Source organism: Pinus tabuliformis, chromosome Q, assembly GCF_031772625.1.
Source record: "Pinus tabuliformis cultivar Carrire ecotype Pingquan chromosome Q, CPIR1, whole genome shotgun sequence".
NCBI classification, from domain to species: domain Eukaryota; kingdom Viridiplantae; phylum Streptophyta; class Pinopsida; order Pinales; family Pinaceae; genus Pinus; species Pinus tabuliformis.
Genome location: NC_142296.1, coordinates 577,437,587 through 577,462,847, shown reverse-complemented (window position 1 = coordinate 577,462,847; position 25,261 = coordinate 577,437,587).

Here is a 25,261-nt window from a genome sequence, read left to right as displayed (position 1 = left end):
ATGAGGGTGGTTACCCTAGTGAGTGTCATGTGGACTCCCTAGAGGGGACTTATGTGGGCTTGCCTCAGGGGTAGTGTATGAGGTACTTTGACAAGTAGGATTTCCAAGAAAATTTTCACCAGTAAAGGAAGATCCTATAATGGTAGATTATTGGTGTCTTCTACACTGAAATGTTGAGAGCCTTGGCACTCCTCTTGGTAATGGAGAAATATTTAAAAAATGTCTAGATCAATGGGGAGCCATGGGGTCCCCTATGTTTTCAAGTAGAGTTTGTGCTACGTTGAGTGATTTGAGGGAAGGAGACCATTCTTAAAGAAAATACAACCCATACATTAAGAAAAGGAAAAATAAAATGATTACTTTCCCTCTAACTTTAGAATATGTGATCAATCAAACAAAAAGTACTTTTTGCTTTTTCGAGGCTTATGACAAAAGATCCTATGAAGACCTATTCATCCTTGCCACTCTCAAAGTAATTAGGACTTGCAAATATATATTCTAATGGGTACTGGGGCAATGTCCCGAAAGAACTAGCAATCCCTTTCAGCAGCTGAAGAATCAACCAAGGTAATGGATGAGGCTTTGTTGTTTCCCAAACCTCCACCTATAGGGACAGATGCCCCAAATTTTGGCCACTAAAGTACCTTCTTCCCACATGAGAATTAGAGTATTTATCTTCTTGGTAGTATGTTACCATTACTGAGCACTAAATGAGTCATGTAGCCCCAAATACTACCGCATGCACTAGACGAAAGTCGAACTCCCTCTGGATCAGGTCTCTTCCATGCTTGGGTATTACTTTCCATGGGATGATTGAATTATTATAAGCTCACTAAAAATTAAAATGCTATGTATCAAAGATGTAACATGACCATGATGGCTTATGGAATGCCTATCCCCAATGGTACTTACCTGAAATATAAATTCTTTGGTGGCCCCTTTGGGGAATTTAGTTGATTTCAAGTTATGGTTACTTTTCAGGGTCATACATTGATTTAAGGTGTGAGATGTAAGCTAAAATAAACTAAGTATAAAAAGCTCTAGAAATTTGATGCCTTCTAATACAAGGTTTATAGAAACGTAGTGTGTGATGTGTCATTGTGTGGAAGTGATCAAGTGAGAATGCAAGATGTGATAGGATGTGGATATTCAGTGATTCATTTTAGTATCCTCTGAATCAAACTATATTTCAATTGTTCCTTACATGAAAAAGCAATTATCTGTAGATAATGGGCTGCTTACTCTTTCTCCTATTACATTATGTGTGACTAAAGGAAGATGGAAAACACAAGTGTGTTAAGGAGGATTTCATATGCTAACTCAGGTTATCCCTAAAGACACAAGGGAAGAAAATATTACTTGATTTTTGTAATGACAATTGGTCCTGATCCAAAAATTAATGAAATGAAAAATTTCTTTGGTTAGTGACAATATTTTTGGATGACAGGCCACTTACTCCTTTACTAATTAAGCTATGTGATCTGCGAAAACTAGAAAAATAGATTGAAAAATATGTGTGGAATTTGGCCATTTAATTTTTCCCCTAATTAAGCTATATTATAATTGAAAATAAAAGTAAAGATATACTAATTACCTTAGATAATTGTGACTAGTAGAGAAATTAAGTAATCTAAACTGGCTAGAAAAATTTTGCAGAGGTTAAGGAAATTCACTGAAGGTTTCCAATCACCTGAAAAAAGCAAAATTACAAGGATTTATTAGATTTCTAAAAATTGATCAGAATTTGTTATGCATAAACATGGAACCACATCTTCCTGAGAAAAAGTTTCATTATCTACAAAAAACTTTGAGTTTACGATAGATTTTTCGGCGTAAGTCACATGGTATTTCATTTGTCAATGCGTTTCGAACTAACCAGTGTGGTTCATCGTTGGGACAAGTTGAGGAGTAGATCAAGCTATGCATGTTAAATAGACAGAGAAGACCTCCAACAGGTATAATTCAAGATCAGGAAATGGCTATAACAGCGAAATTTGACTGGGGAGTAGTTAGATGGACTCGGACCAGGGGATAAAAATAAGCTAATTTAATTTATCAAATTGAAAGTTATATTACTATAAAAAGTCAAAGGGGCATATATATATATATATATATATATATATATATATATAAAGTAATGATTATTAAGTTATTAGTTAGTTAAAAAAGTATTAAATTAATAAATATATAAAATATAAAAGTCCAAAAAAAGGGGCATAAGATTTTTAATTCTATATATATATATATATATATATATATATATATATATATATATATATATATATATCTATATATATATATATATATATATATATATATATATATATATATATATATATATATATATATATATATATATATATATATATATATATATATATATATATATATATATATATATATATATATATATATATATGTATATATAAAGTAATTTTTAATTGAGGGCTCTAAACTCTGTCTACCTCTTGCCCAAGCTTTGGAAAAGGTATGTGGATGACACCAATGTCATTTGGTCTCACGGCCAAGAGGAGTTAGATCTCTTCTTCGATCATCTCAACAATCAATCCTTGGCCATTAAGTTCATTAAGGAATAATTAATTGATGGTTGCCTCCCTTTCCTTGATATTCTTATTTCTAAGAATAATGATGGTTCCCTCTCCCACTAGGTGTTTCAAAAGAAAACACATACGGAGTAGTATCTTCATGCCAGTTCCCACCATTTCGCATCTCAGAACATGGGTGTTCTTAATAACCTTAATACTTGTGCCCTAAGGATCTCAGATAAAAAGAGCTTTGAGAAAGAAAAATCCCATCTCCTTGACATCTTTGTTGAGAATGGTTATAGTAGATACTTAGGTCACGAAGCGTTCCTCAAAGCTGTCAGGAATTCTCTTACTAAAAGAGAACCGAAGGATTGGATTCCTAGTGTCCATCTTCCGTTTGTTCAAGGGACTACTAACAAGATTGCAAGAATTCTTAAGAAGCATAGCATCCCTGCATCCTTTAGGCCCTTTAACACCATTCGTAAGTCCCTCAAATTGGTGAAGGATCCTATCGACCCTAGAGGTATGAAAGGGGTATACATTATACCTTGTTCCTACGGGACCCCCTACATTCGTGAGACTGGTCGCTCCATTAATCAAAGGATTAGTGAGCATGTAGCTGACCTTAAGCATAGAAGAACCAAGTCTTCTACCTTAGCAAACCATGCGAAGGAAACCAAACATCATGTTTGTGTTGAGGAAGCTAGTGTGATTGCTAAGGTTTCATAGTTCCACCATCAAAAAATTGGGGAAGCCATTGAGATTGAAAAAAGGTCGAGCAACCTGAATAGAGAAGATGGTTGGAAAATTAGTAGTTGCTAGGTCCCAGCCCTCTCGTTCTCATCGCTTTATTTTCTTCCCTCCCCCCGTTTTTTTGGTTCTTATTATACCGTATACTAATAATTTTAACTAATAGATAGTTTTTATTACCTATGCCGGTATATAATAATAAGTTAATCTAACAATTAGATATTTGATTAATTATTTAGGGATATTTAAAATATTATTTCCAATTCCCTTAGAACAACTATTATCCGAATAAAATTTCATTGTAAAGTAGTTAGAACCTTTATGTAAATTCATATAAACATTGGATTAAATATCAATAATTGATTGAATAGATCAACCTCTAGGTTAAATAGATAAATAATTATTTTTAGTAAAATATGATCCTAACACATGACTTTTATATTTTAGCTTTTATAACTAACTAATAACTTAATAATCATTACTTTATATCTATATCTATATATATATATATATATATATATATATATATATATATATATATATATATATATATATATATCTATATATATCTATATATATATATATATATATATATGTATATGTATATATATATATATATATATATATATATATATATATATATATATATATATATATATATATATGCCCCTTTGACTTTTTATAGTAATATAACTTTCAATTTGATAAAGTAAATTAGCTTATTTTTATCCCCCTAGTTCGTGTCCATCAAACTACTCCCCAGTCAAATTTAGTTGTTATAGCTGTTTCCTGATCTTGAATTATAGCCGTTTGAGGTCTTCTCTGTCTATTTAACATGCATAGCTTGATCTGATCCTCAACTTGTCCTCACGATGAACCACACTGGTTGGTTCAAAACGCATCGACAAATGAAATACCATGTGATTTACACCAAAAAATCTATCGTAAACTTGATATGGATCAAAGAAGCCTCAATTCAAAAAAAAACTTTGAATTAGAAAGTTTCTCATCCAACATCATGTCGAAAAGGTCCTACAAAAATTCCAGAGAGATTTTTAACGCCTTGTAAGTTAATTATGCAGAGAGAAGGTCCTACAAACGCAATAGATTAGATTAAAGAAACAAAACTAGTGGAGTCACCATTCTTTTTGTAGTGTTACCAAAAGACACCTTCTTAGCAGTTGGTTGTTGCCTGCAAAGGAAAACAAGCAGTTTGGTTGCTGTCAGTGGACAAGCATGAAGAAACAAAGTATTACAAATAATTAATACAATAGGCACACAAACATAAACCAAAACAAAGATATGGACACATAAACAATGCTTAATGAAGCAAACAAGTCAAAAAAATTATGGAAATTGGATCCTTTTAATGACTATTGGTGGTAGGAAATGAATAGAAATAGTAGAATGATAAACACTTGAAGATAATTTTTTGAGAAATGGCTTTCAAAAATACTCAGCAAGAAGGTTATTTTCTTCACTCTCTTTGTAAGATTCTGCTATCTATACAAGAAGTATCAAGACTCTCTCAATGGTGGAATAATGTCTACACCAAAGTGATGTATTGCTAAGAAGAAATTTTGCCACCACAATAGTGCACTACTTCTTCTTCTTCAACAATGAAATGAATGTTTACTCTGATAGTAATTTGGCCAACATAACATTCTCCCATAGTTTAGTTCTCCCATGGCCTTTTTATATAATTTTTTTGAATCCATCTTCCATCTCTCGGTTCATTAATTATAATGACTTGTGACTAGGACAAGATGAATCCATTGAGGGTTTCATATCTTCAGGGTGTCTTGAATTCAGATATCGTTGGTTGAGATCATGTTAGTGAACCGACTTCCAAGTGTGGGAAGTGGCCCATAATTAATGAGTCATCCATTGCTTCGATTGCATGGTTATCAAAGAAAATATTTTGCGTAACATAACTATTGAAGAAAAAGTTGTGCTGACATCAAATTTTAAATACCATGTACTTTGGACATTAGGATAAATTAATATTTTTGATCTTTATAATGTCTTCAACTGCAAAATATTCACTTGTGCATTCTATTGGATGATCTTGGGCATATTTTGGATTGTACAAATATGTGTATGATGTTTTCATGTTAACAAGGATGAAGACCTATATTAACCTTGAACTGATGTGTGGTATGTGGAAGAGGAATATCATATTAATTGTGAAAGGTCAAAAGATGGAGTTTGCATGTAGTGATAAAGCAATGAATGCCCTATTTGTTAGCCTACCTGAATCAAAACTTGTCAAAATAATTTATTGTAAATATGCCAAATCCACCTGGGACAAAACGAGTAGATACTACAAAGGTGAAAATAATGTAAAGAAAACTAAACTTCAAGTTTATAGGATGTGATTTGAGTCTTTAGATATGTATGATGATGAAGATATTGCAAAATATATTTCAAGGGTAGATGAAGTTGTGAACACCATAAGAGGGCTTGATGATAGGCTAGATGAAGTTGCAATATTTCAAAAGGTGTTAAGATCTCTTCATGAAAGGTTTAATCCCAAGATTTCATTCCTTGAAGAAATGACCAATCTGAACTATCTCACACTAGATTAGCTCCTTGGAATACTCATTGGCTATGAAATGAGGATCTCTGATGGAAAGTCTACAGGAAAAGAATCAACCTTCAAAGAAGAAAAGAGGTGCAAACAAGAGCACGGTGTCTGTTGTTGTGAAACAAATTAAGAATAAGCCAATTTTTTGTGCAAGCTTGAGCAAAGATTAGGAAGGTATAAAGGTAATATACCCTTTAAATGTTTTAACCATCACAGAGTTTGTTACTATGCATCAAAGTGTCTTAAAAAGAAGAAGAAATATTAGGATCCTAAAGAAAGATTCAATAAAGTTGAAAAGGACAAAAACAAGGCTAACAAGAGGAATTTCTATGTTCAGTAAGAGAGATCCTAGGAAAATGATCCTAACCAATGCTCAAATGAGGACAAAGATGGTGAGAGCCTTAAATAATTTATGTTAATGGCCATATAAAATATGCAAATTGAGGGTATTAATTATGATGATCAAGAGGAAGAATTATAAATCCAAGGAGTGTTTAGTAATAGATAATGTTGAAACTATTGAGCCATTTATTTTGCAAATAGAAGAAGGTGAGAAGATTTAGGATTCTCCAAAACTCTAGCTAAATGAAAAATTTCAAGTGTGTGAAAGCATGAAAGGAGAAATCATGCTACTAAATAAGGAGTCATAGAAGGAAAAAACACAACTGAGTTTTAATTACAAATTCAGTAAAGGGATTGATCATATGAATGAGATATTGGAACCATAGAGAGTCTCCTCAGATCGAACTAGTCTATGCTTTGAAGTTGTGTCCATCTCATCAATAGACCTAAAGGCAGGAAGGAAATTACCTTTGTTCCAATAGTCAAAAAACATATGATATAGTAATAAAAGGGAGATATGAAAAACAAAAACAAAATCGATAAACATTGGCAACATCAAAAGAAAAATGTTGGGAAAGAAAATTGGATTGCTTAAAATTAATCATAGTGCAGAAGGCAACCTTCTAGGTATAATGATATCTTCCTGGGGTATTTTTTAACATGCCCAAATAGCAAGCACAGAGCAACAAATTATAGAGTCAACCTATCATAGATGAAACTTAGATCTAGAAGAATATTTCAGAAAGGAAAAGAAAATTGAGGTATAATAATTCATTTTGTCCTATTAACTATCTAGTTCAATGTTTCAAATGTAAGAGTTTGGACCATATAGTAGTAAATTGTATACTTAAGGAGAATAAGGCATAACAAATTATTTAACAAGTTGAAAAAAAAGCCAAAGTCTAGAAAGAAAAGGAGAAATCATAGAAATGTGACATTGCTTTGTATGATCAGAATGAAAGGAGCCATTGGTATGTACAAAATGGTTGTTCGAGGCACATTTCAATATACAAAAGAAAGTTCTTGACATGGAAACTAGTTGTCCAAGGTAATGTGACTTTTGACAACAATGCTCCTAGAAAAAATATTGCAAAAGGAGTGATCAGTCTATCCAATGGAAAATGTAACAACAATAATGTTTTATATCTTGATGTGATGAAGTATAACATGCTTAGTGAATCTCAGATGTGTGATCAAGGATATGATGTGATCTTTAAATCCATAAATTGTCAAATTAATTCTATAGGCACAAGTGAGATAATTGTTGAAGATGTGAGAACAAATAATAATGTCTATGTGCTTAAAGAGAAGACAATGAATTGACACTTATCAAATATTGATGAAATTTTGATCTGGCATAGGAGACTCAGACATATGAACTTTGATAAAATAGTCATGATAATAAAGAAGAATGTTTTCAAGGATTTTAAGAGGCTGTCAAAACCATAAATACAAATTTTAAATGCTTCCAACTGGGAAAGCAAACTAGTTTTCCATTCAAGGCGCATGATAACTCATCATTAAATCCTTTGCAACTATTGGGAATGGGTATGTGCGTACTATTGGCTTATAGGGGCTTGACCTAGGTTCAGAAGAATTATTTAGCCAAACAAATCTGGCCCTTTCACCAAAACCTTCTCTAGCTTCACCATTTTACACAGAAATTCTATCAAGCACATTGAGCAAATCCAACCATCTCCTAACCTTGTTGTTGACTTCTGAGTGATCCCTTGCCTTTTCTCACTTCATTCCACCCATAAACCACCTCATCTAAGTCTTCCATCACCTCCAACACCTTTTTTTTTTCTCCCGGTTGTATCTTATAGAAATACATGGAATCCTGCAGGTTTCTAGTACATCTTGTAGTTTTTCCCACAGTGGCATATTTTGAGGCCGAATTTAGGGAAAACATCTAGGAAGCCCCCAAAGGTAACCCAAGTGTCTCCCACACCATACAAACATCTTCTAAACCTTCCAACAATCCTCAAACATCCCTAAACCACCTGCCACATCACCGAAAGAGATTAGTTTGCATATTTTATTTTGCATGAAAATAACAAAAGGAAAAAAAAATAGTTATTTCTCTCCCTTTACTTGCACAATAGTGATGTTTTATGCTTTTAACTTCCATGCTTAGACAGTAGAATTTGGTTCATGTTAATTTAGCATTATTGCAAAACATAGTTTCTTAGAAGCTAATTAGGAAATGGTGTGATTTAGCATTGAATTTCAATCTTTTTCATTATTGCAATAGATCAAGCGTCTCTTACAGTAAATTTCCCTTTCTTTCATCGAGAAACCAAGCTTCTTCTAAATCCATAGAAGTCTATCTGAAATCCCCAGTGGTCTCTCACCAGTTCAACAGTGACAAAAGGCAGAACCATCACTTTTACTTCTGTATACAACACTATCACCTCCATGTTTGTACGAAGCCCGGGTTGATAAATTAAAGCTGGTAGCCTAATAGTTGCAACATTCTTGCTACAATACTGATGCTCATCAAATAACAGGGACCAAAAGCTAACCAAGAATTGATGTGTATCACAAGCCCTTTCAAAGCTTCACTAAATTTTATTTTGATCTAGACAAGAGAAATTTACATGCTTCTTTTTATTAAACAATATTGAAATGAAAATACATGGCACAAGAAAAGAAAAACATGGAAAGCACCATGCAAGAAATAAATAGGAAAAAACAACAAATGTGAAGACTATATGTGAAGCAAATACAGGGTCAATGCAATGCACAAGAGAACTAAAATGTGGCTATACCTACTCCTAACGTAACCGTCTAGAAGGTAAGGGATAAGTTAAGTGAAATTTCCAATGCAACCATAAAAGCTTCTCTCGACCTGCAAGCAGAAAGATCTGAGAAATTAGCACAAGGATGAAGAAATGTGCATAAGTAAGAATGTTTTCCTTAATAACTTGCACAAAAAATTGAAGGTCCTGCCTACTGGTAGAAAGGTGTGCCAAAAATTCTTTGTTTAACCACTATGCAATCTTACCATGTTGATAAGAACAATGATAATACAAACCTTGATAGCTACACGTGAATGTACATTGATATGTTCTCTGAGACTTAGAAAACATCAAAATATATCAAAAATCATTATTAGCAATTGAGAGTACCAAGAAATATTCCTCTAGCCAATCATAAATTGGCTCATGATATTCATAGAAACCAATTTGAAATCCCTAAAACACTTGGGAAAAAGAACCTGCATTCGAGGAATTTGAATTATAAATATAATCAACAAAATCAACCGATGAAAAACAACTATCATCAGATGTACTAATGGGAAAATGATTAATAAAGTGATAGTTGTTGGAGATGGTGTTATGATTAGATTTATGAATTAGTATATAAAATTATTTATTTTGCATTGGTTCCCTCTATATCTAATCACGTACTATATAATCAATATGTGAGCTTGTAAAATTAGAAACATTTACTGGCACCATAATTCTAGAAGATTAATTAGGATACCATACTGAAAAATGATTAGAAATATGTGTCAAATCATATCCATCATTCGTATGTATTAGTATGAGAAATTAATTTTCCTGCATGAGATTTTTGCTTCTCTAGATGATTCAAGAATTTATTAATATTGAAAATGATAGATTCTACTAGAGAAAAATGACTAGCTCCAAAGCAAAGGAAATATAAGGAATTGATTACTCGTGGAAGAGTTGGATAGGGAGATATATTTCTAGGAATGATAATATCTATCTTAATAATTAATATAAAATATTTCAAAGATATGTACATCTATGAGGGGTACATGTTCAAATCCTCAATTTGATACAAGGGTTTGCATAAAGAAGAATTAGTGAAACGTAAATATTTATCTCTATCTTCAATATTGATAATATTAACTTGAAAACAATGGAAATCCTTTAGGCGTGAGCTTATATCCAATGAAATAGTGATGATAGAATAATTATGCAAGATGATTCTACTTTGACCTAGTTTAGAGACCATATCAGGATTTCAGGATCCTAACATATTCATCAATTGAAGTTGAAGTGCCTTGACTTTGTGGCAAGTCCTTGAACTTTCAAATGCTAATTCCTTTTAATTTTGAAAACATGGCTAGGTCATGATTTATGTGAATACAACTATCAACAATTATTTTATTGGGAACATTAAGAATAAGAAAACAATTGTTGGAATCAGTCTCATTAGATGTCTCAACATCACCAAATAGATTACCAAATTTGTACAAAAGATGTGTTGGATATATGTTGTCATTGATGTCAACACAAGGAAAATGTGTTAAAGGATGCATCAGAAGATCACATTCCAGGAGAACAATGAATATCAGGATGGATGAGAATGGTATAGATACATTACCACCCTATCTAGCATAATACATCATGTCAAATGTAGTTAGAACCCACCTAGTTGGGAAGATATAAGAAAGAGCTTTCCAATGGTATTCAAATGTCTAAAATTATCCTCCTAGATTGAGAGATATAGCCATTCAAAGTTGCATGGTTCAAGTAAAATTTTAGCAGAGATGAAATTGCATAGATACCCTTTTGGCATATAGCCAAGGATGGTGAGGCAACAAAAACTAACAAAAAAATTATCAAAGGAGACATAGATAGCACCACAATGACTTGGAGAAACAACAAGGAAGGGGATAGGGATCCCATTGGCCAAAGGAAAATCCCACATGATACCTTGGCTTGACGAGCGAGGCTCAAAAAATATACCCTTACAGTTGTTATCAAGCACTCAAAGAAAATGAGTGAGATGACACTAGTTGATCATGCCAACGCGATAGAGGAAGCCCGATGGATGTACCTTGGAGGTTTTCAAAGGGAACACAAAGTTAAAGGGACAAAATGAAAATGAATTTAGTGGGCAGACATGGCATGCCAACAATGCAGTTATTGGATCATACTTAAGAGCGAGGTCCTCATAATGATAGTGAAGCCCACAAGAGCTTAGACCAATGCAAAGGATTACCAAGAAAGAGATAACAAAGTACCATGTCAAGGGAGCGCTAATCAGATGGAAGGATTGAGTAGTACAGAGAATATGGTTAGGACCATTTAAAATTTTATACAGGAAATCAATGAGAAAATGGCCTCGATACCCTTCTCTCTCCTGTCTAATATTAGGATGGGTGGAAACATTTTATTGGGCAGAGGTGATGTCAGCAACTATCCAATGGGAGTGTGACACATGGCAAGCCAATTGGGTGTTTTTGGGAACTTGAAGGTTCCATTTCTGATTTATATGTGGACTAATCAGAGGTCGACACATGGCATAGGTGATGTCATTATGACATCATCTCATTAATTAGAGCCCGAGGAAAGGTGCATCATGAGAACGAGGCGATGGCAAAGTTGACTTAGCTTGGGAGCAATTTCTATGGGATCTTGAGGTGTTGGGAGGACCCTGCAAGAAGATTTAAGTCATTGCATGTGGAAAGCAATAGGGATTGGGAGCTACGGACTATTCATCTACACAAGGTTTCATGTAGGAAACGAGAAGTAGCGCCATGGAAAAATTAAGCTCACGAATGCCATAAAGCAAGCTAAGTGCTTGAAATCTTCAGTGCAGGTCACAATGCTAGGGGTATATGGTGATAAATGCATACAGGTGTCAGCAAAAGGGTATAAGGACAAAATAAATGGATTTGGAGGTGCACTATTTAATAAAATAAAAATGGTTTGTGGAATTAAATTCTAAAAACTGTTAAATCTCCAATTGCCAAAATAAGAAAAAAATATCATACTAACTCCTAGAAAAGGATGCTTAAGGTCTCAAAACTTGGAGAACACATTAAGTGAGCTGAAGTAAATCGGGAAAAGGAAAAAATTAAGGATTCATGTACAAATAGAAGAAAAGAAAGGAGGTCAAAATATCAAGACAAAATTCTTTATAAGCGGGCTTGAGAAAGAGAATTAAAAGAACAGAGTTCTCATGAGTAAGTTGAGGTGGAGTTGTTGATGTCTCAGTAATCAAATATTGTTGAAGGTATTGGTGATCAAGAGGAAATTGTTTTATTTTGAAGGAATTTACATTCATGGTTCTATTATGAAAATGGATGAAATATGAATCAGTGAATGTGAAGCAAGTTATAACTTGCAAGTCGGGGGTTGGAGCTCCTTCTAGTGGGTGTTGGTAAATATTTGTCGTTGTAGCTCCATTCAGGTGTCGCTGATAAATAAGAGACCTTTATCTTCCTAATCATTGTAGCCAAAGAATTGTAACAACAAGTTTTAGCTTGCCTTGTGAATAAATTGAAGATATGTTTCGAGAACTTTTTTGTTCTTTGTGTGTTCCATTTTGATTGCTGATATTGTTTCTTTCCATGCAAATTACAATAAAGTGATGAAGTAATCAATGGTTTCATAATGTTCTTGCACAAAGTGAACGGATGTTTTTAAATTAGTAAAATTCATACAATAATGATTCACCCCCCAACACAGTATTTTATTGGTTTCCAACAATTGGTATCAATGCCAAGTTACATGAGATCAATTTAATAGTTGGAAGAAAAATTAAGGACCATGGAAAACTAAGGACTATTTACCAACAAAGAAACCATGTTCAATGGAACAAACTATGTGTTTTACAAAGTGAGAATTGATGTAGTGATTTTGTAGAAATCGTGTACGAAAAGAAACCTTCTTAGCAGTAGGTTATTACCTACAAATGAAAACAAGCTATTTGGTTGGTGTTAGTGGAAAAGCATGAAGAAACAAAGTATTACAAATACTGAATACAATACACACAAAAACATAAACAAAAGCAAGGATATGCACACAAACAATGCTTAATGAAGCAAAAAAGTCAACAAAATTATGGAGAATGGATCCTTTTACAGAATGCTGGTGGTAGGAAATGAATACAAACAGTAGAATGGTAAACACTTGAAGAGAATTCTTTTAGAAATGGTGTTCAAAAATCCTCAGCAAGGAGTTTTTTCTATTCATTCTCTTCGTAAGATTTTCCTCTCTCTCCAAGAAGTATCAATATTCTCTCAATGGTGGAATCCTACCTACACCAAAGTGATGGATTGCTAAGAAGAAATTATGCCATGACAATAGTGCTCTACTTCTTCTACTTCAAAAATGAAATGAAGGTTTTCTATGATAGCAATTTGGAAAGCATAACATTGTCTCATATTTTGGTTCTCCCATGGCCTCTTTATATATAATTTTTTGAATCCATATACCCTCTCTTGGTTCATGAATGATAATGACTTGTGAATAGGTCAAGATGATTCCATTGAGGGTTTCATATCTTCAGGGTCACTCAAATTCTATTGTCCTTGGCTAAGATCCTACTAGGGAATATTGTTCCAATTGTGGGAAGTGATCCCAAATTTTTGAGTTGTACATTCCTTTGATCGCACTGATATCAAAGAAAATACCACACGTAGCATGAGTATCAAAGAAATATTCATGTTGACATCAATTTTTAAATACCGTATACTTTGGACCTTAGGAGAAATTTAATTTTTTTTATCTCTATAATTTATTCAGATGGAAAATCTTCACGTGTGCACTCTACTGGGAAATCTTGGGAAACTTTCAGATTATAAAAATATCTGTACGATGTTCTGGTGTTAACAACTGCCCCCTAATGTGTACAGTTAGGAGCAAGCATTTGAGTGAAATACATCAAGTTTTATTTTTTGTTTGAGAGTGTGATCAAAATATGGATAGAGAGAATAAGTTGTTTTGGAGGTGAGGAAAAAAAAACTTAATTGAGGATAAAATATAACCATTCTCTGAAAAAAGTTCTTATACAAGGCAAACATGTTCCATGCTCATTATAATGGCTAGTGAGAGTTTATTACAATAAGCTAGGAAATAGTCCTATCAAATCAACATTGAAATGGCTGACATTCTGATGGATTATGATGATAACTGCTAACACCTTCAAAGGTTCTTTTAACACATAGATGGAGTCAGGTGTCCCCATGCATCAAGAAAATGTGAAGCACTATTGGAGTCGGGTGCTCATGAATGCATGGGTCTTTGACACTGTGTACCTCCCATGCATGTAGGCACTATGGAATGAGATGCTAAGTGATACATGGGTCTTCTTCTAAGTGAGAGAACTATGACAGTCATGAAGTATGATACCACCCTAACATTAGAGCTTATATTGGTGTTAAATTTAAGGGGGATCGATGATATTAATGGGAAATAATGATTCCCATTGTGCCACCGAAAGGTGTCCCTAAGAAAAGGGGGGGGCATCCAAGGTAAAGCCTCGATCCTATAATATTGGTGTTGAAGTCAATGTGAAATAGGTATCAACTGCCCAAAATGCTGATTCAGGAAATTAAGATTTGTAGTGAAACAAATTGTAATAGGGTGGGTCAATGAGGCATGCTATTGAAAGCTGATGATACCGATGGATATGGAAAACTTTCCCCAAGTTGGAGCTATAATGCGACTGGCATAAATCTAAACAATTATCCTGAGGTTAGTGGCCCCGCACTCAGTAGGACATATGTGGTTGGTGTAAGTATGTTTTTACTGGTGTGAAGAGAATGAATGAATGTGGATCATGTGCAAGATCTAACCAAGGGTTGCTAGGGACTGTTGCTAGGTGAAACACATGAAAGTATGGGTGGGAACCATTTTCCAAAAAAAAAAATGTACGCATGCCAAGATTATGTAAAGGCGGTTTTGGATGTACATACATGAGGTAGGTGCTCCATGAAAAAAATGACCTGTATGATGGTGGAAGTAAAATGTGTTTGCAGAGCGTAGGGGGCCCAGTGGCTGGTATCAATGTTGGGATGATGAGATGGATGAAGTGACATAAAGTATCCTATTATGTTTGGAGGAATCATGGGCCCAATGTGGAATGCGGAAGAGCATTCACATTTATCCATCACCAATGAGTAAGGTGGCATAGGAGTAGGGTGCGTTAGCAGTAAGTGGAGAAAATGCCAATGAGGCTAATATTCAAGATATGCAACTGATGTGGCTCCCAATATTTAATATATGGTCATGGATTCATAATAATTTGTGGGGGTTTATAACATGAGGTAGTTCATGATTGGGGACGCTCTATTGATTGACGTGGAAATTTACTATGTGTAAGCAGAGGTGGTGGTAAATGTGGTCGACATGATGGATCCTATGGTGCATTTTGATGAAATTATGTCAGGATATGCATAGCTTGGTGGGAATCCTATCATGCTGAGTGATGAATGATACCTACCATGTCAATAGCCATTCGGGTGTTAATTATGGTGAGAATTTGTTGATGTACTTGTGCCTTCAATGACCAATACCTCAATTGAAAACATCTTGATAAAAACATCTGTAAGCTCAAAAATGAGATAAGAAATATGAATTAAAGAACAGGAGTAGGTGTACCTGAAGTAAAGTTCTAAGCATGTAGCAGGCCCAAAAATTTAGTTTGGGGTTGAAATGGAATAAAGGATACCATGATGAAGATGATGTGGTCTTTATCCTTGAGTCTCTCATGGTTCTAAAGAAAAATGTTATGAGCTCCTATATTGGGCTCTAGAAAATGTCAGAAATGGTGATATATAGGGAAAACTGGGCCCTATGACACCTCGTTTGAACTTGCTATTTGCGGAGGCCAAATTTTTTCCTGGAGTTGTTTCTTGCTGTTGAGGTCAACCTGATCACCTAGGAAGTGCACCGGGAGGGAAATGTTAGACCTCATAACCTGACCTTTATCTTTTCAGTAGACTAGGCTAGGTACGCCATACAGAGGTGCCCTGCACAACCATTTTTAGGGTGAAAAATGTTGTTCACATGGGCGACCGATCCTTATTGATGTGGTATCCATGTGTATTTCATGGATACACTTGGATAAGCCACTCGAAAAAATCACATAGCCACACATGTAGAGCGGTTGGATGACTAAAATTTGTGGCATCATTGTTTTGGTGACGTCATGACTTGACATGCAAATGTTGCAACATTTGCACATCTATATTGAGTACAGACATGTATTAGCATGTTTGCTTAGAGCACAGGCGCTTAGTAGGAAATTTGCTTAGAGACTAGGCATGCAGTGCATGTTTTCTTAGAGAGTAGATGCATGGGACCTGGAATTAGATCGCCATGGTTTATGGGCCCATAGAAGAGTGTTTCATGTGTCTATTAAAATAAAAAATGTGCATCCTACATGCCTGTGATGGTGAAAAATGCACAGTTTAGAGCACAATAATTTTATCAACCTAGGAAGTTGATCTTTTAACTTTGACACCCTTTATGGTAGGATGTTGTGGGGAGAGAGGGATTGGGACCTGCTTCATCAAGTTGTCATTATAGATGTTCTTGTGAACAAGACCTTGGCCCATTGGGGGTTGTTGGAGTTCCTTCAAAACCCCATTTTAAGGTCGCAGTATGTGTTCATATGTTTTATGATTCGATGCTACGATGTGGATCTTCGTATATTCACCATTAGGTGGAATGATATACCTATCCCTACTTCGGTATTTATCTATTTCGTGATTGGATCAGTTCCTCATGGGGAGGTGTTGATGTATCCTTTGCCGGATGGGCATGTGGATATTCATAGCTGGGTAGAGGAAGATGGCGACCGTGGGCCCAACTCCTATGATGAGGGGTGCAACCTTGTTCTGACTTCTAGACATATCACCAAGTGACAAACACTGGTGATTATTGTGCATTTGATAGGGTCATCATCCTCTCACTAGGTATCAGGGCCCCAAATTGCAATATTGCAAAGGCTATAAGTGAGGCACTTTTCCGACTGGGTCAGGTTTGTATATCAAGGGATGAATCCTAGTTGACATAATTTTGATAAGTATGGTCTTAGAGATTCTGCTATGCTAGCATACTTTGTAGTATTTTGTATGAGTGGGTCGTGATTCTACGACCTTTTCTAGCAGTGCCACCAGATCCTTCTATCCACCCATGGATATGATGGTGGGAACCTATGATGCCATGTGCTGGTGGTGGTGTTGCGAGTTGTTATTGGAATGACCAGGTGGAGGGTTGGTTCACGTGAAACCCTTAGATGATACTTGAGTACTCATATCATGGAGTGGACTTCATGGGTGATCCAGAAATGGGGCTTCCTTTTAGTCACACTTTGGGGCCAACAAGTATGTGATTTATGATTTCTGTGTGTTTGTACTCTTTTACATGTATATTTATGATGTATATTTGTGTAGGATGTTGATACCATGTATTTTTTATTGTAGATGTGGGGCCAAGAGGATGATCATTGACTAACCTAGTAGGAAATGATCTACAATGTGTGGGTGTGGCTGATGCACCTTATATACCACAGTGGCGGAGAGATCCTGAGTAGGAAGGACTTGGGAGGAAAGAAAAGCATCACAAGTTTGAGATTGGTGGTCCTTCTGGAGAGGGGTCCAGCTCCTATGCCAATGACGATATGAAGAAATTATGAGAGCATGCCAAGGTGGTTGAGGCACGATCTGCAACATTAGAAGTGCAATTGAGGGCCTAAGTGGATGCCCTCGATCAAAATCACCTTGGTGAGGGCAATATCTTATGAGGGGTGGGATGGACTTAGAGAGGTTGTGATGGACACGGTGATGGCATGATAGGGCCCTATGACCAACTCTTTAGCCCCTTGTGATGGCAATGGCTACAACACATCCCTTTATAGATATCGATGAGGCAGTGGGTCCTCAAGTAGGAGGTGGGGGAGCACAACCCTAGATAAACCTTTTATGAATCTATGAGGGAAAGCACCCATTATGAGGATGGTCCCCTTTTTTGATGACCTAACTTGCATGGCCTTGAGCCACTGGATGTATATTCATTTTTTGTACTCACATACATGTTATATACACGAGATGTGATTTTTTCTAGCTATGATAATGGGTCTTTTATGATATGCATCTATACATGAGATATATTTCTGCATTTATGTGATGGATATTTTATTGACGTTTTATGTTTCTTCATGATGATATATATGTGAGACATGCCAGGTGAGGATTTGATTTTCTATGTGGTTAGTTATATGATTTTGATTTCTTCATATATGTGTAAATATAATATGATAGAAAATTTAGGCTAACCTTTGTGCATGGAAATATTTTCGAAAGAGGCATGGATCGTGAACCTTGAAGTCTCTATTCAACTATGATACAATAAGCTGGGAATCAATGAATACATGGAGGTGACAAATAACTAGATGGGAGGCATCAGAAAAAAGGCCTATGATGATGTCCTAATCACATTGATTATTTTCTTTCAACCCTATACACAGTTCATTGGTAATACATGGTGTGTGGTCAGTTTTTGAAACCATCACGAAGCACCATTAACGAATCCATGGTGATAGAATAGTAGATGATCCATCTATGAAAAATGATGAAAGGAGGGTCTCAAAGTGAATCCATTATGAATAAAAATAAGTCGTGGTGCATACATTGTCACATTATGACTAACTACAATGTTATTGATAAAACCTTTTAAGATAAAGCCCATTGACGGGACCTTTGAGGCAATTACCTTTAAGCTATGCTAAGATGTATGCCCCCTTGAGCAGGCAATGTTTGAAAATGTAAGTCTTTCCATAATGTCTCAAATTTTCTTGGTCCCAATGCTTCTTTTATGACATCTTAAGGACAAACTAATTCTCCTTCAGTAAAGGACTGGGGGGTGACATTGTAGTCAAAGGTGGCTTTCATCTGATTTTTGTGTGCTTCTTTATGCTATAGAAAGTATCATTGACTCTCATCAACATGTTCCATTGGACCAACCTTTTCTATAAAGGTGACATGTTGGTGAGAAGTTCGATGGTTGAGTTGAAGGTAGTGATCTCACACATAATGGGGAGGACTGCTTCGACCCCATAGAATAATTAGAAAGGTATGAAACATGTGGATGCTTTAACCACCATGTGGTATTCCCATAGTGCTAAAAACACCATATGACACCAGTTTATTTTGTGGTTGTTCACCATATGCTGCAACATCATTTTAAGGAATTTTTGGTAACTTCTACCTAACCATTGGACTGGGGGTAGTATGGGGAAGCTAACTCGTGAGAGAAACCAAGGTGTTGTGATAACTCCTAAAATATTTTGTTTTCAAAACGTTTATTGTGATCGGATACCAATTCCTTGGGGACACCGAATCGTGTTATGACATCATTAAAGAAAAATCATGTAGCGATTTCTACAGTGTTATTTTATGTGGGCATGGCCTCTACCCATTTGGTCAAAATGACTACATAAACCACAATGTTCTTGTGGTTTTTAGATGATGGGAGGTTCAAGGTCATGGTGTCTATACCCCATTTGTAGAAGGGGTTGACAATGATTACCAGGTGTAGGGGAGATGGTGGGGCTTATGGCTTATGACTGTGGCTTTGACCCCACTCATATTTCTTGAATTCTTGAATACAGTCATGGAAAAGGGTGTGTCATAAATAACCAGCAGGAAGGAATTTTTGAGAGATGTCCATCCCTAAGAGGTGGCCACCAAAAGCCCCATTGTGGAAATCATTTAAGACATGCTTCTCTTGTTCGTGTGTAAGGCATCGGTGAAGTATGGTGTATATGCCTCTTCGATAGAGGACATCAACAAGAAGAAGGTATTGGGGGACCTGGTAGCTTATGTGCCTCTAAGTTTCATGAGTAAGCTGAGGTTTTGAGTTCATAAAAAGATGAGGATTTCATCATGCCAGAGGCCATCCATTGATACTAAGAACAAATGTTCATCAAGGAATGCATCATTAATGAGTGATCCTTGAGTTTCTTTTGGGAGATCAGTGATGAACTTGGTGAGGATAAGGGCCTTCTTGCTCTTGGGGAAGGTAAACTAAAACCAAATTATTACACAATAACAATGTATTGAGTTTATTTGTGGTTCATCATAAAACAAGTTAAGAAGTATTACTAAGGTTTATATTAGATATTATGATGGTGGTTCATAATATCATGTAATGTCTAAGATTTTTTCTTGAGTGGAAGAGGGCTAACAATAATTTCTCAACTAGCTCATACTTCAATTCACACTCATAGAGGTTCTTGCTAACGTAGTAGATTACATTATCTCTATTATTAGGTCCTTCTTGGACTAGCATCCAAGTAATTGGTACTTCAGATGTTGAGAGGTATAGGGTATAGTCCTTGTTATGGTTAAGAGGGTTAATCAAAGGTTCCTGAGATGATGCTTCTTCTAGGGCTTCAAAAGAGTCATCTGCCTACTAGTCCTCGTGGAAAGGGATATCTTAACAAAGTAGGTACAAGAAGCCTGACGCAAAGGTTGGGCTTACCCTACAAGCTTTGGAGTTTCTTTAATGTTTTTGGAGGTGGAGTTTCTTAATGGCTTGAAATATGAGAGGGTCGACTCAAATACCTTGCAAGACACTATGAATCCTAGCAGTCATCCTTCGTTAATATAGAAGACACACTTGATAGGGTTCAAGCATAGGTTATATTATCGACGTCATTAAAATAACAGGAGCATGTCCTCTAAATGGTCATCAACCTTTTTGGATTAGTAATGTTGTACAAATAGGTGAGAATGAGATGAGGCTGACCATGGAAGATATAATTTACAGCTTGCTGGATGGTGGCCCCAACACTTTTAAGGCCAAAGGATGTCACTTGAAAGGAAAACTTTCCCCATGGGGTTGTGGAGGTTGTCTTATACTAATCAATGTGGTGAATCTGAATCTGATTATACCTAGAGAACCCTTACATGAAGGATAGGGCCTCATGTCCTGCACAAACATTGATAACTTGATTAATGAAAGGCATAGGGTAATTTTCTTTGGGACCTGCTTTGTTCAGATCTCAGAAATGGGTAAAAAATCATATGGTACCCTGTTTTTTTTTTTATGGGTATAAGGATAGAAACCGAAGACATCTAAGTGATAGGAAAGAGAAAACCATATTTCTAGGGTATCTCAATTTCCTACTTGATTACTTTTACCTCAGAGGGATGTAATTGACATTGTCTTTTCCTAACGAGATGGGAATCATGTCAGATTTCAATATGATGTTCCATAATGGTGGGATTGATGCATGGACTTTTATAATAAGCCCATGCAAAGATATCCCTATATTCTTGGAATGGGGAAGTGCATGACGCCACCTCATTCTAGGAGCAAGCTGCCCCCAGTGAGATATCCTCAAATATGCCAGGTTTATTTGAAATGTTGACCTTGATGGTAGGTGAAATATTTTCCATGTTCTCTACCTCAAAATCATTTGGTATTGGGGTGGATTCTTAAGCCAATATACATGTCCTAAAGGTAGTAAGTCTTTTGTTTCTATGGTGCAAATATCAATGCTAGATGTTTTAGTAGGTACAAATTATTTTTTAGGTAGAAAGCATGAGCGATGATGCATGGAATCCCATGGACATTCAAGTTCTATCATGGCTTCTAGAATATATCCATCTGAATTAAAAATATTATATAGCATTAAATTAGGTTGTGCTAGGCCCTCAGGTTGGGGTTTAGACCTAGTTGTGTTGGTTAACAAACAAGCATAAAATTTAGTGGGTGATGTTGTAGACCCTACCAAAGTTGACACTGTATAGATAGGATGGGGTTGCACCATTGGTGAAGGTTCCACTGATGTGGTGGGTTTAGAAGTATCGACACAAAAAAATGATGAGAAAACAACATGAATCATGGTTCCTATGGATGAGTAATTAAATTGTGTGTCATGATGTGTGTCATTAATAGTAGGTGGTGGTAGAATTTCCATAATGGCGGTTTGAGAATAAGTGGGAGGAAGTTCTTGTACCTTCAATGGTGTTCAAGGGGAAAAGTTTTCTTCCTCCTAAGAAGTTTGATGCTAATCCTAAGATGTCAAAATATTTGTAACATATTACATGTCTCAGCACTATGAGATGTACTGGTGCAAATAATCCACATAAGACTAGTACTAACACTAAAAATGGTGTGAGCGTAAACATCGTCCATAGTGTGAGATGATGATGCTTTATTGGGGTCACGAGGTGGGGAAATCCTGGGTGCCAACAACCTCTAGATATTAGTACCAACGTGAGGTGACTTCCTATTGTGGGTGTATCTTAATTCTACCCTTTCTTCTCTAAAATGTCGATGGTATTGAAAATTATGCATATGATGTGTTTGAGAGAAGATGTGATAGTATCAACGTGTGAGTTTCAATTGGTTTGAGAGATGGATTTGTGGCATGTGCACTAATAAGTGAAATACATCTCTTATCTTGCACATTTCTCAACATTGATTTACCAAGTGGTTGGGTCTATCACAAAGGGCACATGTGAGGGGTGATCCTTTTGTCCAGGAAACCTTACAATGTTTCGTATTATTTCACAATCTATACCGATGATGGTGAGAGGATATTTGTTGATGGGGCCCTGGATGAATTTCTTGCGGACTTTTTTCCTCAAACACACATAAGATGGACCTAGATGATTCATTCCCTTAAGGTGTGGTGTGATCTAATGGTTCGGTATCTGATATGACTAAATCAAAATCCTCACTAAGGAATCACCACATGAATCCCAACATAGAGAGGAATTGGGAAAGGTGGGGGTAGTGTGACATGTTATGATTTCTTATAAAAATCTAGCAAGTGTCACGTATGTGCCTAATTATTTTGTTTTGGGTAATGTGGGTAACCAGATACAATTAGTTGAATGCCTGTAATTCAATACACTACATTATTAGATGATATGGTTTGTCGCGTAAATCGTATTTGGAGATACGTTGGGGTGTCACTGATTTTGGTTTCCTCTAGACATGGCGAGAGTTTGAGCGACTATAAGCTGGATAGGAGCAAGAATATTCTTCCCTCGTGACATTAAAAAATGATTTATACCAATCCTCCACTAGTAGTAATGGGGTATTGGATGCGTGATTGTACCTAACGCATCACGATGTAAATGTATTTCAGGGTAGTGAAGAGTGTAATGCCCATATTTCTTGCATATAGCACATGCATGGTTGGTGCACAATCCTTATAACACGTGGGTGTGTTATTGTCTCTAAAAAGGGAGGAGGGTTCAATGGTTCTTTTGGGGGATGCAAAAGAGCTTTGATCTCATCTAACTCATGGCACATATTGGTGGGGTTCCCAACTACTTCACACAAACCACAAGGTGGAGGAACTCTGGAGGAGGGAATGTTTGAAGCTTCTACCTTGTTTCCTTTTTTCTTATCCCTTTTTCTAACACCGGCTAGTGTTAGTGAAGGTGTTCCTTATTGAGGTGTGTTATCCTTGGGAGGAATAGGATTTACACTTGTTTCAGTGATATCTGAGCTTTCTGACATGGCCTGATGGATAGATACCATACTAGTATCGCTAAAGCCATATTGGATAACACGAGTGTTGCAATGACTTGGTGCAAGACAAAACCAAGTGGGGGAAATAAGAAGGGTGTTTGGGTAATAACATGTCGTAAGAGAGAAATATTGGTAGTGACACTGGTGTTGGTATCCGAAATTGGTTCTTGATCACGAGGGGTGTTCTATGAACTCATCATGTACAGTGGTGCTCCTGTGACTATAGAAATATCCTCTATCATAGGTGGGTCTCCTGGGAATGTTGCTAGGAGTGTTGATGGCTTAAATTCACCTAAGATGAATTTAGTATAACTGGTGGTTAACTCAGGAGAAGATGAGACAAAAGGTAGCACACCATTAGGTGAATTTATTATATTCTTCTCATAATATGTGAGTTGATCTATTGTAATAATTTTTCCATTATGGGGGAACATCAATATCCTCAATATGGAAGATGTTATTGCTGAAATTTCATAAGTGTAACTTTGGCCCAACAAGATATTGCAATCCAACTATGCCTCCAATACTTTGATATCTATTAGCACAATTTTTTTTACCAGTTGTACTAGAACATCTTGGTATAGGCCTATGGGAACTAAAGGGCACCCATAATACGCTTTGAGAGTGTTGTTAGAATGTTTCAATTCGCGGGATCCAATTTTCTGTCAAACTGATATGGACATTGTACATCTAGATGCCCCTTCATTGACTATGCAATGATCGATAGTGATATTCTCGACTAAGACTTGGATTTGAAAAGTGAAGGATGATGGTATATGCAAGGTAGCTTTATCTAATTAAAATACCATTACGTGAGAATCGAGAGGATCGATTGCTCCTAATGCAGAAAATAAGGCTTTTTGTTGGGTTGGGCATGATTGCAAAGCTTCCAATGCTAACATATTTGAAGATGTTTGGGCTAAGTCATCGACTATACTATAACTATGAGCAACTTTTGAATTTTGTCCTACTCATTGTAAAGGACCTTTAACCATCTTGTGGATGACATTTATGGTGCATCGAGGAATTTTTAAAGGTGTTGTAGATGTTGTAGTAGTAGAGGTGGAAGGATTGGTTTCTAGTAGAGTTTCATACTCTCGATTGTGTGTCTGCAAGAGAACATATTCTCCTACCATGTAAATATCTCAGTTTGAGGCACTTTGGGAACATCCTCCAGTAGGGTTTTGGGAGTGGTCCTATTGGGTATTTACCACTCCTTGTTGGGGGAAGGGATAAATCATTATTGTAGTTTTTTCCCCCCTTGGCCCCCACTTTTTTTCATCCCCTTCAACTCAGGGATTTGAAGGCAATGATGGGTGTAATGACCATACACACCACAAATTCCAGAAGTGTGGTTAGTCCGTAGACTCATATTCTTGTTTTTCCTTTATTGGTGGTTATTATTCGATCCGTGGTTTGGGTTTTTCCTGGGGTTTCCCCTAGATGGTGCCTATGGAGGCTTTTGTTGATTCCCCCCTTGGCCAAACTCTCCTTTTAGCTTGATCTTCAGTTTTCTCTTAGCAACATCAAGTGGGTTAATTGAGTTCAGTTGTTCCTCCAATTTTTATTGTTGAGTGAGGAAAGGTTGCACTATATTAACCCCTGCATTAGCTTGCGTTGGTAGGTTATTTTGTTGCGGTGCAGGGAAAGGGAAATATTGGTTCCCTAACCCCTGACTGGCATATGATGTTTTGGGAGGAGGAATTGGTTCCACATTCCTAGGGAGGTATTGGTCACCTGACATGGGAAGGTATTGTCCACCCTACGGG